Consider the following 16,212-nt stretch of genomic DNA (forward strand, 5'->3'; position numbering starts at 1 on the left):
CATACGACATACGCGGGATTTGCAAACGATAACACATTATCTCAATATGAAAAGTGAATCCTTTCAATATTTTCCCAAGGATACGAGCTACAAGTAAGTTCTTATACGAGAAGAGAGCGAAAAGAAAATAAATCGATTGCCGTCAAAGTTGTTGTGTGCTTCCTTCATTCAAACAACAACAACTAACGTGCGAGTCTCGAAGGACAAAATCATTTTTTTCACTGCCCTAACGTGGAAGAATGGGCCAACCAGAATGACAACAGCTCAGCACTAAAAACTAGCTACCTACAAATTTCCGTAAGCAACACCAAAGCGTCTACGGCTTGATCCGCCGGGAAAAATAACTCACGCGCTTACAACTACCAAAAAAACACAAACAAAAAAACCACAAAAAACAAGCAGAACCGAATCTACTCTTAACCCAAATCTTCGAGTTAATTTTCTCCACGCGGGAGTAAACATTAATTAATCACGAAAACTGTCTCAAATCAACAGCAGTATGCTCATTTTTCTTCGCTCTGCCACCGTATAAATTAGTCATTAGCAGCCATTTGACAAACTGCTCCAATCGTGGAAACTTGTACATGTGTAATATCGCCAGTATATGTTCTCACACGGCACACAACAAACACAATTTTCCCGCGGCCGAGCACAATCCACTAAAAAACAATAAGGGCCCATCGAGTAGGAGCACTGAAAGGAGAGCACGAAAGAGCAGAGGCCCGGCACGCCCGGCAACCTCCGCCTCGTGCTCCAACCCCGCGTGCAAACGAGAGACGCAAGAAAAAAGGAAAGGGAGAGGAGAAGAAAGGCAACAAAGAGGAGAAAAGAGTATGAAGACAAAGTCAGCAAGAAGGGAAAAGGCGACAAGGAGTGGAGGAAGGAGAAAAAGTCAGAAGAAACTAAGAACAAAGACAGAAAGAAATGCTTAAAAAAAAGAATAAAGGAGAAAAAAACAAAAAATTTTCATAAACGGAAAACACATCCCAGAGTCCAACTCATCCACTGACCCGAATGGGGCGTTGTGGTATAACGAGAAATAAGAGAGAGAGAGAGTTCAGGACGACAAGCGCGAGCGCCATATAGAAAAATCTCACGCAAACAGAAATAACCACTAAAGCGGGAAAAACGACACGGAACGGAGGGATCAGCGATTATAACCCACCCATTATTTTGCGCGCGAGACGCACGGCAACGGACGACGGGTATCAGCGAATATACCCCGTCCGATTTGATATCCGTCGCCCGATTTTATAGGCAAGCACAAAACAAACGAATAAAGTCACCTTACATAATTTTAAAAACACAGAGATAAAAAATCACGTAACCAACAACTTACATTTGTTTCAACCACAGTTACGCCGGTTTATTACGTAGGTTTTCCTATAAATTACTGGCGATAAAGCGCGTTGTAGAAATAACGGAGGGATAAAATAAATAAACCCCTTTCTGGCTTGCTGGTATATGGAGGATAATGGTGAAAGATTGTCCTCAAAATTCCGGCCCTCGAAGCTCGCTTCCGGCCAACTGTCTTTCGACAACTTCAGCCCGGGCATACCCCATAACCAGCCGCATTACTAAAAACCCGATACCGCGCCGAGTAGGCAGAAAAACTAAAAGAACCTACCAACTAAAAGACACCGAGACGACGAACACACCCAGCGGCCCAAAACAGCGCGGTAAACGGAGGAAAAAAAACCCCAAGCCAGCGCTCGACCAGACAACCGCCCGGCAACCCAATAACCAGCCGCCGAAGGGCAAACCCCGGAGAACCGGAGAAGACACCACCAACTAAAGACCCGAACACGAAACGAACAACTACATCCCACAGTACGGGGTTCGTAGTCCAAATACGCGAAAGCGAAAACGGAGGGAAAAACCCAGAGGAAAAATCCAAAACCGCCGAGCCGCCGGACAGACAACCAGCCCGGGCAACCCAAACCAGCGGTACACCCACCAACGCGGGACAAAACGCACAGGAGGCGCGGGCAGCGAAACCCCGCGAATATCCGTGCCCGAGTCAAGCCACAGACGAAGTCACCACACAGAATCACAGAGTTAAAAAATCACGTAAACCAATCAACTTACATTTTTTCAGCCACAGTTAAGCCGAGCTTATTACGTAGGTTTTTCCATAAATTACTGGCGTTGTAGCGCATGTAGAAATTAATCGGAGGTTATAAAATAAATAAACGCTTTCTGGCTTGCTGTGTATTGGAGAATAATGGAAAGATGTCCTCAAATTCAAGATCCTCGAAGTCGCTTCTCGGCCAACTGTTCATTTTTCGATCTTCAGCCCGGCATTATCCCCAATATACCAGCCGCCTGAAGGGGTTATTTACTAAATATACTTCAAAGTAAAGTTGTCTCGAGATGAGGCCCATACAGCCGGAGCTTATCCCGGTTTCCGTAGCATTAAGCAACTAGGAGTAACTACTGCCGCCAGATGGGATGCTAGTCCATCGCAGGGTTACCCCCCCCCCCCCCCAGCAGTAAATTCGCCGGTACCCATTTATACACCGGGGAAGAGAGGATGTGAGAGTAAAGTGTCTGCCCAAGAACTCACGCAGCGCCCCGGCCAGGCCTCGAACCCGGGCCGTTCGACCGGAGTCGAGCGCGCTAACCATTAGGCCACCGCGCCTTCCGTGATATACGTACGTTGCGAAAATTCGCCCGAAGTCCTGTAAAGCGCTGCATAATTACAGTTTATCTATCTGCAAAACGTGTTTCGCTGACAATTTGTTAATAATAAAACAATTATCCTGCTCAATCTTGCGAAATATCGTCTGATTTTTAGCCAACTCGGCATACGGCCTCGTCGGCTAAGTAACAGGCGATATTCCGCGCGATTTCGCAGGATAACGTTAATTATAATCACTTTTTTTAATATATACCCTAGTTATCCTTGGGCAATAATAAAAAGAGAATTGAAAATGACCCAATCTACTATTTTTACAGATGACAACGAATGCGCCGTAAATAATGGGGGCTGCAGTCACCAATGTGTTAACTATCCTGGTGGAAATGTAGTTGCCGGAGAGGTTTCGCCCGTGGATGACAAAATGCAAAGGTATCTGTTACAAGTTATTAATTTATTATGATAGCAAAAGACATTTACTTTGATTTCGTATAAACACCTTACTAGGAGCCAACAAAAAAAAAACAGTGCGATTTACAGCCTCACAAACTAGAATTTGCACTTCCGTTTTTCCTTTTAATAAAACGCTTTTTTTTTTTTAATAATTTTATGTTTTTATTTCCAGTTCTCAAGCTCCTTAGCAATTCATGCCGCCCCGGCTTAGCCAACGTAACACCTTTACTGGTCAGTTGGATGAGTTTGAAACCCAAGAACAGCTTACCGTATTTTTCTGTTAAGGCCTGGCGTAATTTTGATTGAGGGTGGGCGCTTATTCGAGGTGGGCGCTTATTCGAGGCTCGGCTTTTGCCATCTTTAGCAAGTTGTACGTTTATTTTGCAAGAAAACAATGTATAATAACTAAACGAAAGGTGTAGGAAAGTGAATTTTAATGTTCATTGAATCTTCAGTAAAACAAAACGAAAAAAGTCGGACTTCGGATATCTCTTGTGCATTAGTTTTTAATCTCAACTTCAAAAAAATATAACATTCCTCTTGTGCCCTCATTTTAGGGGGGTGGGAGTGGGCGCTTATTCGAGGCTGGGCGGTTATTAACTTTTCCTACCTAGAGGGTGGGCGCTTATTCAAGGTGGGCGCTTATTCGAGGTTGGGCGCTTATCGAATAAATACGGTATGTGTTCCAACAGCTTTGAAGCACATGTGATTTTTTTACTTAACTATTCATCAATCAACACAACAACAGCGTGAACAAAATAGTTTTGATAACAACAGTTTTATGCAGATAGAAATTTGGAACAAAATTAACATTTTATGCCAGAATGTTTGTACCGTCGGACACTAATAAAGCAGATGAGATAAAGTTTCGTATGGAGAGCTACAACGATCACAACTGGGAGAACTTTTCAATTTATTTTGTGAAGTCTGTTGTTAGTGGGTGGAATGTTATGTATGATTTGATGAAAAATTTGAGTTTATTTTTATTGTAACCTTGAATGATTCTTAAATGCTTTACTAAGAAGACGCTTTTCTTAAGGTTAGTTTTATGTTTGGGTTTGAACACTTCTAACAGGCAGTTCGGAGAATGATAATTTGAAGAGGAAGCTCATTACTGTCAACATACTGCCGAGTGGCTCTAAGAAACAATTTTCTGGGAACAACGCGTCCGCATGCGAATAACTGCATAAATGCGTCAACATTGTTTATGTGGATTAAAACAAGGCGACATATGTTTCTGAAGCAAAAGTTGTGTCTGGAAGGAAAATGTTTTTTTTGGACTTGGTGCAGGAGTATTTTTCAATTGTTTCCGTGAGGTTATACTGGTAATCATTTGCATCCGCAACAATGTTTCCTATTTAGCCAGGCCTTTAAAAGCATGCACTCCGCCGTGTGTTTCATTTGTTTAGCTTGCTGTTTTTAAGGCAAAGGATTGTGTAACACTCTATGAAATTGCACAATTCAGTTCGATACAAATACCCCGAATTTAGTCGTTCTGTCTTCAAAAAGATAAAGAAGAGTTTTTTTCTCCATCTGATCGACATTGAGCCTTTTCGAAAGCTCTTGTTGAAGATTACACTGCAATGACAGGTACATTTTGCGGGTTTCAGTTCGTAATCCAGTCAATATGCATGCACACAACTTTTTTCATTACATTTACAGCTTGTATCCGAAATGCCAAAGGGGAATGTATCGCTCCTGATGTTTGTAGCTGTGTGATGGATGGGCTGGATTTGAGTGTCGTAGGTCTAATACTGTCATTTAATATTTTATGAACTTTAGCCATCACGGATTTACGCAGTTGACTACGATCTAGGGCCATAATTTTTTACTCCTCTAATCAGTCTTAGATCTTTCGCTCTAGACCCTCGAGCCAATTGTCACAGATCCATCACGGACATAGCTGTCACTTATTTTACCAATTTTACCGTCACTGTTTTACTAAAAACCCATTTGAGCCACGATGAGCCATAAGCTGTCTATGAATATAGATCGAGAAAGATAGGTTTAACTTCGCAATCCAAGTTACTATCAACGAGTGGAGTATTCATCAGAGTTCAAAACACAAAGAAAAAGAGATGAAAGCTGCACGACTCCGAAGAGGGAGTGATCTTATTTTTCAACGTGTTTGGAGCCCCTGATGAAAAAGAAAGAGATTTTCAAATGGGTGCTCAATGGGCGTTTGTTTGTTTTTATTTAATGAAAATGAAATGAATTTAATATGCGACCATGGGGTAGTTTTGAAGGTAGAATCATTTTTTTCTAAAAAAAAAATACTAACCCCGGTGATGGAGCACGAATGGATCAGGACATTTTGCGTTTCCAAAATGCCTTCAAAAGAAAACGTTTTTGGTGAGTGCTTCGTGCCTTGTGGATATATTTAGATTGTAGATAGGTTTAGTTGAGACTCGTGCCAAAGAAGTCAGTTATTGCATTTTACTTCAAGCCATCAAAAACTAAGTTCGCATTCGATGAAGTGCCCGCAGGCATCAACAGCTTGAATAAGATTTTGTGAAATGTGTTAGGCGGTAGGTTTAACGCAAACTAAGCCCGTCCTAGTCTGCGTGATACTTTTTTTTTATTCATTTCAGTGCGTGATACTTTTAATTTTTTCTCGGAAATTTTGGGATTGAAGAAAAATTGATACGCAAAAGGTCGAAGCATCATTTTAATGCATTGTTTCACTACGAAAAGCATACAGAAGAAAATGTGTCTAACGTTTCAAGTATTCTCGGTCCAAGTGTCTTTAGTAAAAGTACATTTACCACCATAAAGAAAAAGACGAATCATTAAGACTGATGAAAAGCCAAGTTTTTTTTGTCAGTGTATTGGTTAGTTTTTGAACTAATCGAACCTGCCTTAATCAGTCTTTCAATCATATATTAGACCTAATTATGAACGTGAGTCATAAGCTCACGAATTATAAAGAGTTTGAGAAAGGTATTCAAAACTTTCAGTAGCAGGTGAAATTTTGTGGTAGTTCTAAAAATCCAGTCAGATATACACGATTTTATTTTTTCAATTTACTCTTTTTTTCAACAGCAATCTGTAGTCCGGCATGTCAAAACGGTGGGACATGTACATTTCCCGATAGTTGTAGTTGTCTGATGGATGGACGGGATCCGATTGTAGTCAAATTCTTGACTCATGTTCGTACATGGACACTGTGTACAATTGTGGATGCTATTCTTGTATGTCGTTCCTTCTAAATTAAAGTACCAGGTGTGTTGCTGTTCAGCTACAAGTCTGTTTGTCCTAAAAAAAACTTCCCGTTTTGGGATTTTTTTGGCCGCAGGTTTGGCCGTTTTTTTCATAACATTCAATAAAAAAATCACTTACATACATAAACCATTTCATTATGGTAAGTATTGACCCTATAATGTTGTAGGATTTTGGCTCTAGTTTAAAACAAGAAGATAGTTTGTTTTGTTTTCCTGTCTCTGATACCGATAAATTAAGTGGGAGAAATCCTGTATGTTACCCGGTTCCATCCATCCATCCATCCATCCATCCATCCATCCATCCATCCATCCATCCATCCATCCATCCATCCATCCATCCATCCATCCATCCATCCATCCATCTCCATAACGCTAGCGTTGATTGTGAATTGTGTCTGAGGAGAAGCTCTGATACTATCAGTGACAGGTCTACTCTTTGAACAAAAGATCTGAGCTGTCTAGTACGAACAGTACTACGCAGCACAGAGAAGGATCGTCAACCGTCCTCATGAACGAAGTTAATTGTATTTTACCCGCTAGGCAAGTCTGATGATCGTTGTAGTGAAATTTAGTAATGTCGTGAAGTTTCTATTTATTACGTAAACAATATCAATCAAAATACAATATAGATGACAATGAAAGCAAGTATTGTAATAGAGTGATTTATGTTTTTCACGATAAGGCGGTCGAGCGCCATAACTAAATCAGCCAATCAGATTACTTTATTTCCGATCCCGCGAGGGCCGATATTTTCAAGTATCGGACCGGGTTTGTCCCGGATGATCCGCGCTAATTCCTGCGCGATTTAGCGCAGGATTTTTTTGTAGGATTTTTCGGAGTTTTATTGTTTGAAAATGAAATGACCTTAAACACATAAATAATTATAACTCGCGCGCGTAGAAGTTTTTGCCGCACATTGTTTTCCGCGACATCTACGGTAGCAATTCTCACTACACAAAGTTCCAGTTGTGTATAATTTTTATTGACCAAGTTGCTGGGACCGTACTGGTGAATATTGGTCCTCGGTTTTTTTGTAGGACGTGCGCCGATCCGTACTGTAAGACCCGGGCCAATATTCGCCCAGTACGGCCCTCGCGCGTGGTTAATAAGATATATGTATTGTAAGAAGCGCCCTTGCGTAAGCATTGTAATGTAAGCGACGTAGTTGAGTAACGTAAGTAATGGTTGTAAGTGTTGTTTTTTTACCGTAATGTAATCTAATGTAAGTTTTTTCGTGTTTGTAATGAAAAAAAAATGACAATGACAATGACAATGATAATTTATTATATAGCCGCGAGTGTTTTGCTGGAAAATAGACCACTCGTAAAATTCATACGAAATGCATCTGGGACTGTAGTGGCGTATTTCCCATATCCTCACTAGTGGAGGATATCGATGACGTCATTTCCCGCCTTTGCACGATTGTTTGTGCAAGGCTGCCAAACGCCGGTTGGAAATGGCGAGCTATCGATTCATGAAGTTCACTGAAGCCAAAATAAAATGTTTTTATACTAAGGAGCAGGAAAATATGCTTACACGAAGAAGAAAACTTCAAATGACTTTAAATTATAAGAGCTTCTAGTTTTGGAGACGAAGAGAAGGAAAATCAAGAAGTTCAGCTGCGAACTGCAAGACTTCGCGATCAGAAATAAAAAAAGCGGCGAGTTTGAGCTAGCAGAAATAGATTTCAAAACGGCGAATTATATATCAGTGACAGTGCTGAAAGGGGACAAACAGTTGGATGACATTTACGTTATACATCTTCAGTTCGCGAAATTTTGCCTTTGAGATTTGAATTTGCTCAATTTTTACATGAGCCGTCGTGTGTAACCTGATGAATAAAAATGTCTAAACCTTTACTTCATGCATGTTTTTTGTCTAATAATAAAAGAAAATTACACGGTGGCCGAAAAAAAATACGTGAAAGGCAATATTTTACTCATTAGCTGTGCTCATTCGTAAAATATTGAATTACCACTGAAAAAAAATTCAATCTTGGCGCCGTGTAAATCCTAAAATGAAATGAAAAACTAGAAAGAAACGAAAACGGAAACACAAATTCCACAACACATTACTCGGAAAGTGACGAAACAGACAGAGACAAAAGCAAGGGAGTACGGACTTACTTCGAAAAAAACCAAAGCGAAGTATGGGGAATTCAATAGAAGTACTGTAAGTAAAAATCGGGATTAAAGGTCAGAAGGTTATTTAGTATTTCAACTTGCTCAGAACGATTGATATTGTTTATGGACTATTGTAACAATCCTAAATTGAAAAAGGAAAATGAAGAAAAAAGAATTTCAAATGATAAACTTTCAAATTGAAATTAATTTTACAGTAACATTACTTGAAATTTTAAACTTATCGTTACCATGTTTCTGAATTTGGATTTTTGTATAATTTAGTCTTTCCTACTTCCTGCCTTTCGCCAGTTTTTGTTAGTAGTGATATTTAAGATTAGAATTACAAGATATATGAGTTATTGCACACTGCTTTCTTTGGTTTGAAGTGAGGCGTACTGGGAGTCCACCAGATAGGAGACTATTTTTTTGTTTGCTTGTTCCTTTGTTTCTTGCCGTGGGGATTAATTCTACGTTAACTGCTACTGATTTGGACTTGAGATAGAAATTGCTATGACAGGCGTCATTGCAGTTTTTTTCTATTCCCTAAAGACTTCGCGGGTATCTGGAAATTTGTATATGCTAATTTTAACACAGCATCACGCACGTTGCGTGGTCGCAAAAATTAAATTGCAAATTATACACTTCTGACGCTTTGCTTTCTTCGGTTGAACGTTTCGTGTTCAAAATGTTAATTTTACGTCAAAAATGCACCTTTACTGAACCTTTGCTTTCGCCTATTGCTACGAAAAAGTACCAAGCTTCAGTTTGGGATTGTCCTTACGTTTGGAGATGTTATGAAACACAAGAACTTTACACAAGAACTCGACTTCAAGGAAACACTGCAAGCACGTGCTTTGACCAAAGATGTCATAGTGAATTCTCTGCAAATGGCTTTTGAATCTTCTTCGAGGTAAGAACTCTACGCTACAGTAATATTATATTTTGTAGAGATAAACTATTTCTATCGGAAAACGTTGAACGAAACACATGTATGTTAGAAAAGTTAGTCAACAACCTTTTGTCTCAGTGTTATTCGCCGAATGGACAGCAAAGTTTACTTTAATAAAAAAGGAGCAATTGCAGAATACCCCGCATTTCTAGCTACACTGTGCAGCCAGCTACTCGGCTACGCGTATACGCCGACAAAATTTATTCATAGCTCTCGAAGTTTACTAGGAAAGTGGCTACGCGTCTACGCGTCTACGCAGTTGAAATTTATTCATAACACTCGAAAATCACTCACGAACGTTTGTCTATGCCATCAAGCAAATAAAACTATTTGTGTTTCAAAATTGTGACGTACAACGAGAAACTACAAAGTTTATAACACAGTGAATCGATAATTGTCAAAATCTTACCTCGTCCTGTTTCGTATAAAATGAATGTTGTTGAACGGCAATAGCTTTCGACCTTCGAACAAACGGCTTTAGTTAGTTTTAGTGTGCTTCCCTTACAAACAAATAAAAGCTAACCGCAAGCAAACCAGAGTGAAACTAACCGCAAGCAAACCAGAGTGGAACTAACCGCAAGCAAACCAGAGTGAAACTAACCGCAAGCAAACCAGAGTGGAACTAACCGCAAGCAAACCGGAGTGAAACTAACCGCAAGCAAACTAAAGTGGAACTCACCGCGAAATACACCCGACAAAAATTTAGTCAGCGATTAAAAACACGTTGACGAGTGAGAAAATTATTCTTACTACTTTCGTTCCCAGTAGCGTTTGATCGGACGGTCCGCGTAGCCATTTTCGGTGGCTACGCGGAACAGCTTTAGTTGCGGGGTATTCTGCAATTTAGCCATAAAAAACAACAACAATGGATTATCTATGAATTTATTAAATATTTTTTTTAACAGAGAGTGGTGACTTATTTTTAAAGCGAAGAAATAACAAAGAAATGATGATATCATTCGTTAAGAATTTAGTCATAAATTCATCAGTTGGTTTACCTAATTCTTTCCCAAGTCAGTTTACCATCAAATGAACAATACGTTTTTCTCGATATTTTTAAGTTTATTATGATAAGTATTATCCCTCACGAGTAGTTCAGTTTTAACAAACGATATCTTCTTCGTTTAGCTGGACGTTTACGCACTGTACATTCAGTTAACACAGTTTAAAGGGATCCTGTCTTGGGCGCTTTCCATAAGCCAGAACTTGTCGGCCAAACCGCTATATTCGAGAACAGAATTCCATTGTTAGTCATATTTGTCCTTTTAAATCAATCAATGCATAAATATTATACACTGTTGTCGTGACGGATTTGTGGGAAACTCTCGTGAAAAAATCCCATTTCACTTTCAAAAGCACAGGATCGGCCGGCCAGTTCTGACAAAGGGAAAACGCCCTAAGGAACACAGAATACCCCCTTTAAGGACTAACAATCTCAAAAACCATACACTATCCACGCCACACACATTTATAGCCCAAATTTGAGGGTAGTTCACTCCCCCCGGCTAAGGGTAATTTCTCAGTCTTGAAAGAGAATGTAAAATTAAATACATTTTCCATTTTTCTCCAGGAAGTAAACAAGCTTCGTGAGGCCATTTCTGAGGAGAGCACTGCTCATACGGGATCTTTCCTATCTTCATTACGTCAAGAATAGTTCAGGTAACTAAATTGATTTTCCTTACTTTCTACCACACATACATACAGTTAGTTCTAAGAATCTGGCGGCTTATATACCAAGACAACATTTTTGTTGGGATGGTTTTCTTTATTCTCAGGGCCGTGACTAGAATGAGGCAAGACGAGACACTTGCCTCGTCTAGATTTTTACCCAAAATTAAAAACAAAATATGTTATGTTGGGAAAATAATCCCCAGTTGAAAAAGATAGGTTTTTCTCAGGAAATGCCTCAAGAAAAATGTCTCTGAAAGAGTTTCAGAGCTTCTAGATTTCAAAATTTTCTGAAGGGCCTGCCTCCAGAACCCCCTAACAAGATCTTGCCTCGTTTATGGCAAAGGTCTGGTTACGGTCCTGATTCTCATACTGTCCGTTTGACTCTGTACTGGTATTGCAGGAGAAATAAATTGTTGATCAGGATTGCAATGATAAACAAAGCAGAATTCGAATGATCCTTTTAAAACAAACAAACAAGCCCTACGTAATCCCTAGTTTAGATAGCAAGTAGTCTACTAGTCTATTGTATGACATGACCAGTGATTTGTTATTGGAGAACGAAAAAGTCGGTTAGCAGCTCTCCTAAGATCTCAGATGAATGGCTTGATCCCCTTCAAGAGAACAATAGAACAACAACAGGAACAATGCCCCTAGCCCCCAAAACAATAGCAACTGCTACACTAGAGGACCACTAGAGTAATGCAGGTTTCCAAGGGCTGCTACACAACTGGGGTCCCGAACGAGCACTGTTTTTTCTGTTTTTGTATAGGTAATCGCATGGGGCCGAGTAAAATTAAGGATTAATATCACGCGTGTTTTCAGAAATTGTAGAAATTGCCAGAGTCGCGAAGCGACGAGGGCAATTTCTACAACTTCTGAAAACACAAGTGATATTAATCCTTAATTTTACTCGGCCCCATGTGATTACTTGTTTATGACATAGAGGGCAAAATTTTCTGAAAATTGTCGATGCTTATAATTAACAATTATCCTGCGAAATCACGCGGAATATCGCCTGATACTTAGCCGACGAGGCCGTAGGCCGAGTTGGCTAAAATCAGACGATATTCCGCAAGATTGAGCAGGATAATTGTTTTATTATTCAACAAATTGTCAACGAAACACATTTTGCACATAAAAAACTGTAATTGTGCAGCGCTTTACAAGATTTCGGACGAATCTTCACAACCTACGAATATCGCAGGATATCTGTTATGTACGGATGACAGATATCGTTAACATTTTGACCATATATGGGCAGCGCGCGCATCTGTTGAATAATAACTTATGTACAGCGCGAAGCTTAATAATTTGGCTTGCAAAACGAAAACGTTCCTCATAATCGAGCAAATCTTGGCGTTCGAAGAGAATAACGCTGACAGTTGTATGCAATGAAATGTATGAAAGTCGTGAAAATAATAATTAGCTATTAACAACTGAACAAGCGAACACTCAATATAAACGTAAGCTTAATTTTATTCACCTGTTTGCACGTTTTGAAGCTTTCCGTCTACGAGCGGCTTCACATGTCAGTCCTCGACAAAGATAACAGCAAACAACGACCTCAAAGAAACTTGTAGAAGTAATTTGTCCGGTAAATGTGACCTTCTTTCACAGAACAAACTATATATGTCCTCCTTTATATCCTGGGTTGCTAGTGATGAGTCTTAGAGATGACAGAAGTGAAACGGAGATGTCAGTTGCCGGCCGCTATGAATGAGTTTGAATCGTCGCACACTCGCAAGTGTCTGATCCAATTTTTGTACCGTTTTCAACTGTAATAATCTTCTGTTTCAGCTTTCGGATCTTCGTTTCAAGCTATCACCCCGTTTCCATTCCATTTTCATCACATATCTGCAGAAACTGAAGTCAAATTTCGAAAAGATCGATGTCCAAGCGAGCGCTGTGTTTGAAAATTCTGCTCAAAATCCCGCCGTCTTGAAGCCAACGAAGTGCAGCGCGCTCAGCCAATCAGAAACGAGTAATTTTCCTGTTTGTCCAATCAGGATCTAGTAATTTTGCCCGGGGCAATTACCAAAATTAAGGAAAAATGCCCTCTGTCTCAGCCAATCAGCATTCAGTAATTTTGCCCTCTATGTTATAAAACAGGATATACTTTTCATTACCTTAAGCCCTATCTTATATCGAATCCAAGTAACAACTGTCTTTTGATTATAATGCAAGTATTATCTGTTAGCCCAATCCCTCCAGATGTACTAAACGGGGGGAGGACGGACAGGTGGCGATATGACTTTTCTTGCTTAAAAGGGATGGGGCTGGTAGGGGGAGAGAGAGACATAAAGGGGGTGCGAAATCCTCTTTTAATTTCTAGATAAGGTCCTCTAGCCGTGTTTTATGAGTCAAATGAGTCCATGAGTCATTAGTCAAGAGTCAAGGTTTCCCTTTAAGCGAGTAAGCTTTACATTCCACTCTGCTTGCGGTTAGTTCTACTCAAGTTTGTTTACTATTAGTTTAATTCTGGTTTGCTTGTGGTTAGCTTTTATTTGTGAGCGAGGGCTGTGCTTTTTTCAACTTGATAACTCCTATTAAAGATTTGACTCATGACTCATTGACTCGTCTGACTTACAAAAACTTTATTCTCCTGGATTGCTTAGTTCCTTGCCCCCGGATTACCGCTGTAATAACCTGCCTTCCCTAGTGTAACCAGTTTGACGAGTTTTTCTTAGCTTGTTTGTTTACATAGCATGTAAGGGGAAAGTTTAATACTTCGTATCTCCTCCCTAAAATATCTTCTGTTGAGATTTTGTTGGCATTACTGAGCAAAACTTGGAATCTGCGAGGTACTTATCACCCGAATCTTTGTAATGAACACTTTTTTTATGTCAGCCGGCTTTGTCTAATTATCATGTTATTTTTCTTACTGATTGGACAGATTTCACAGGCAGAACTGACCACACGATGACATGCGGCTGGAGAAAGTTCTTGTGATTAAAATGGGAAGACGCACAGTAGGACGATCATGTTCCTGGAACAACAGGTTAGAATCAGCGTCTAGTTAAACCGATCTTTGCAAGCGAGCAGATGTAAACCTGGCCTTGCCGGCTAATAGTATATTTGAAAGCTGCTTTTTGGGAAAAAAGAGGCCATTCTAGTGTTTGTATTAATACTAAGGCTAAAGATCAGATTGCTGATTGGACAGATTTCTAAAGTATTTTTTGGTCAAATCGCAAAAAATAAGTCACACGAAATATGGCGTCGATTTTACGAATCAATAGAAAATGAAGAAAATAATGTGAACGGCTTTCCTTGCAATCTTCAACCAAAATATCCGGCTCAAGGTTTAATTAAGTGCAAATTTTCTTCGCCTTTCATGCGATCGTGCATTCCTCATCGAAAGATTTGTATTCATAAACATTAGCGACCTTCAGATTGGACTACGAGTACGAGATTGAGTACAAGTACGTTTTTAAACCAAATTTTTTGTCTTTTTTTTTTTCCTTTTTTTTCTTTTTTTTTTTTTTTTTTTTAGGGGAAGTTTTTTTTTGGGGGTATATTTTTTGTAAAAATTTTCTTTTTTTGGGATTATCACAAACACTCTGACACGAAACCGAGCATGTCTTAACATAATTCTTGTATGTCTACAGGAAAATGAGATCGAGAAGCGCAGAATGGCGAAGAAGCTACAGATCAACAAAATCTACCAAGGATAGAAGGACAACTTTAAGCCTGGCGTTTTTTTTTTTGCGAGGTTAGTAGATTAGCTTCTACAAATTAAGCCGTAAATTTTCTTTAACGAAGGTCGCATCTACTCTGTATAAAAGGAATTGTTTTGAAGTTTTGTCGCACCAGGAATTATTTATTATTTATTTTGGGCGGTATCAAAGTGGCAATAATTATCTATGATTTTTTTTTATTTGTTAAGAATTTCTCAGTTAAAAAGAACAAGAGCAAGATGCCACAACTAAAATTGTGAGAAGACTGTCACAGTGACTACATTTTGTAAAGAAATTAGTAAACGCAAACAGTCGACCGATAAATTAAAACCTTGGAAGCTTACGCTACAATCAGTTTAAGTGCTTGTTAATTTTTCCAATATAATTACTTGCTGGTGGCGACCGCTTAAAATGTTTAATTTGGATTAATTTTGACTATTTAACTTGTTGTAGGGCAAACATATTCAATCTTGGTTTGTTTGCAATTTTGAGAAATTTCGATTCTTGTAGCGGAGTAAAGCGCCTATAAAACCAACGTTGATATGGTCTTTTGCAAAAGTCTTCTCTATGATTGTCTATTGATTTGTCGTTTTGGTTTACTTTTATACAGGTTCCTGGATGCCACGACGCTTCATTCGTTTCAGACAAGAATCTAGCAAGAATAACATCATTCAAGAAGAAGACAAGCTCAGTTAACTTGAGGTAGAAAACGAACTTAATAAGCAAGAATTTCAACTTCAAGATCATTTGGAGACGAGAACGCAGCTAAGATTTATTTTCATTGAAGATCACTCGCTGAGAATTTTCAAGTTAAGGATTTTGATCTTTAGTGCTATTTATAGTTTGTTAGTAAGAAAACAGTCAACAATTTTTTGCGCAAGATTTTTTCGTGTAGACATCTGTTTAAATTGTTTTAATTTTCCCGCCAAAAAACTTAGAAAAAATACGGGCGCTCAAAATACGCATGCGCCAACTTTTTTAAAAAAAAAAAGTGTATTGTGCACTCTGCTAGTCTATTATATTGTCAATAAAAATATAGTTCAATTTGTTTGCCCTCTTCATTAATGTATTTTACATTGTATCATTAAAAAAGTCAATAAAGTGATCAGGTTTCCTTGTAATCTTTATTAACGTCAATAAAATATTTAAAAATAAGTACAAACAAGTGTTTTAATTGACTTTATTTACTTCAAACATCCTTTAATTATAGCGTAATTAGTTAAGTAAAATAAATTAATTAATAAAAAAGGTGTCAAGAAAAAAACCTTCCTTCTATATACTAAGACTTTTGGCGGGAAAATTTGAAAAAAATTGCACAGCGTTTCCCCTGGCAACATTCTCGGCAAAAAAATTCAAAATGGCTTCCCTAAGAGATTTTCCGCCAAAAATATGCAAACACTATATCGTGCAAAAAAAAAAATTCAAAATGAAACGCAAAGTTCGTCCCAGATTTTTAAAAACTGATACTCTATTTTAGTTAAGA

General features: G+C 38.8%; 1 long non-coding RNA gene across 1 annotated transcript; it reads left to right on the plus strand.

The window, feature by feature from the left end:
* The first annotated feature begins 13,954 nt into the window (after nt 1–13,954).
* On the plus strand, nt 13,955–16,187 carry LOC144649900 (uncharacterized). Its single transcript, XR_013569973.1, has 3 exons — nt 13,955–14,053; nt 14,661–14,764; nt 15,340–16,187. It is a non-coding gene; the product is annotated as an uncharacterized LOC144649900 (long non-coding RNA).
* Nucleotides 16,188–16,212: the final 25 nt, after the last annotated feature.

Source organism: Oculina patagonica, chromosome 4 (assembly GCF_052425735.1).
Source record: "Oculina patagonica isolate OP01 chromosome 4, crgOcupat, whole genome shotgun sequence".
Lineage (NCBI taxonomy): Eukaryota > Metazoa > Cnidaria > Anthozoa > Scleractinia > Oculinidae > Oculina > Oculina patagonica.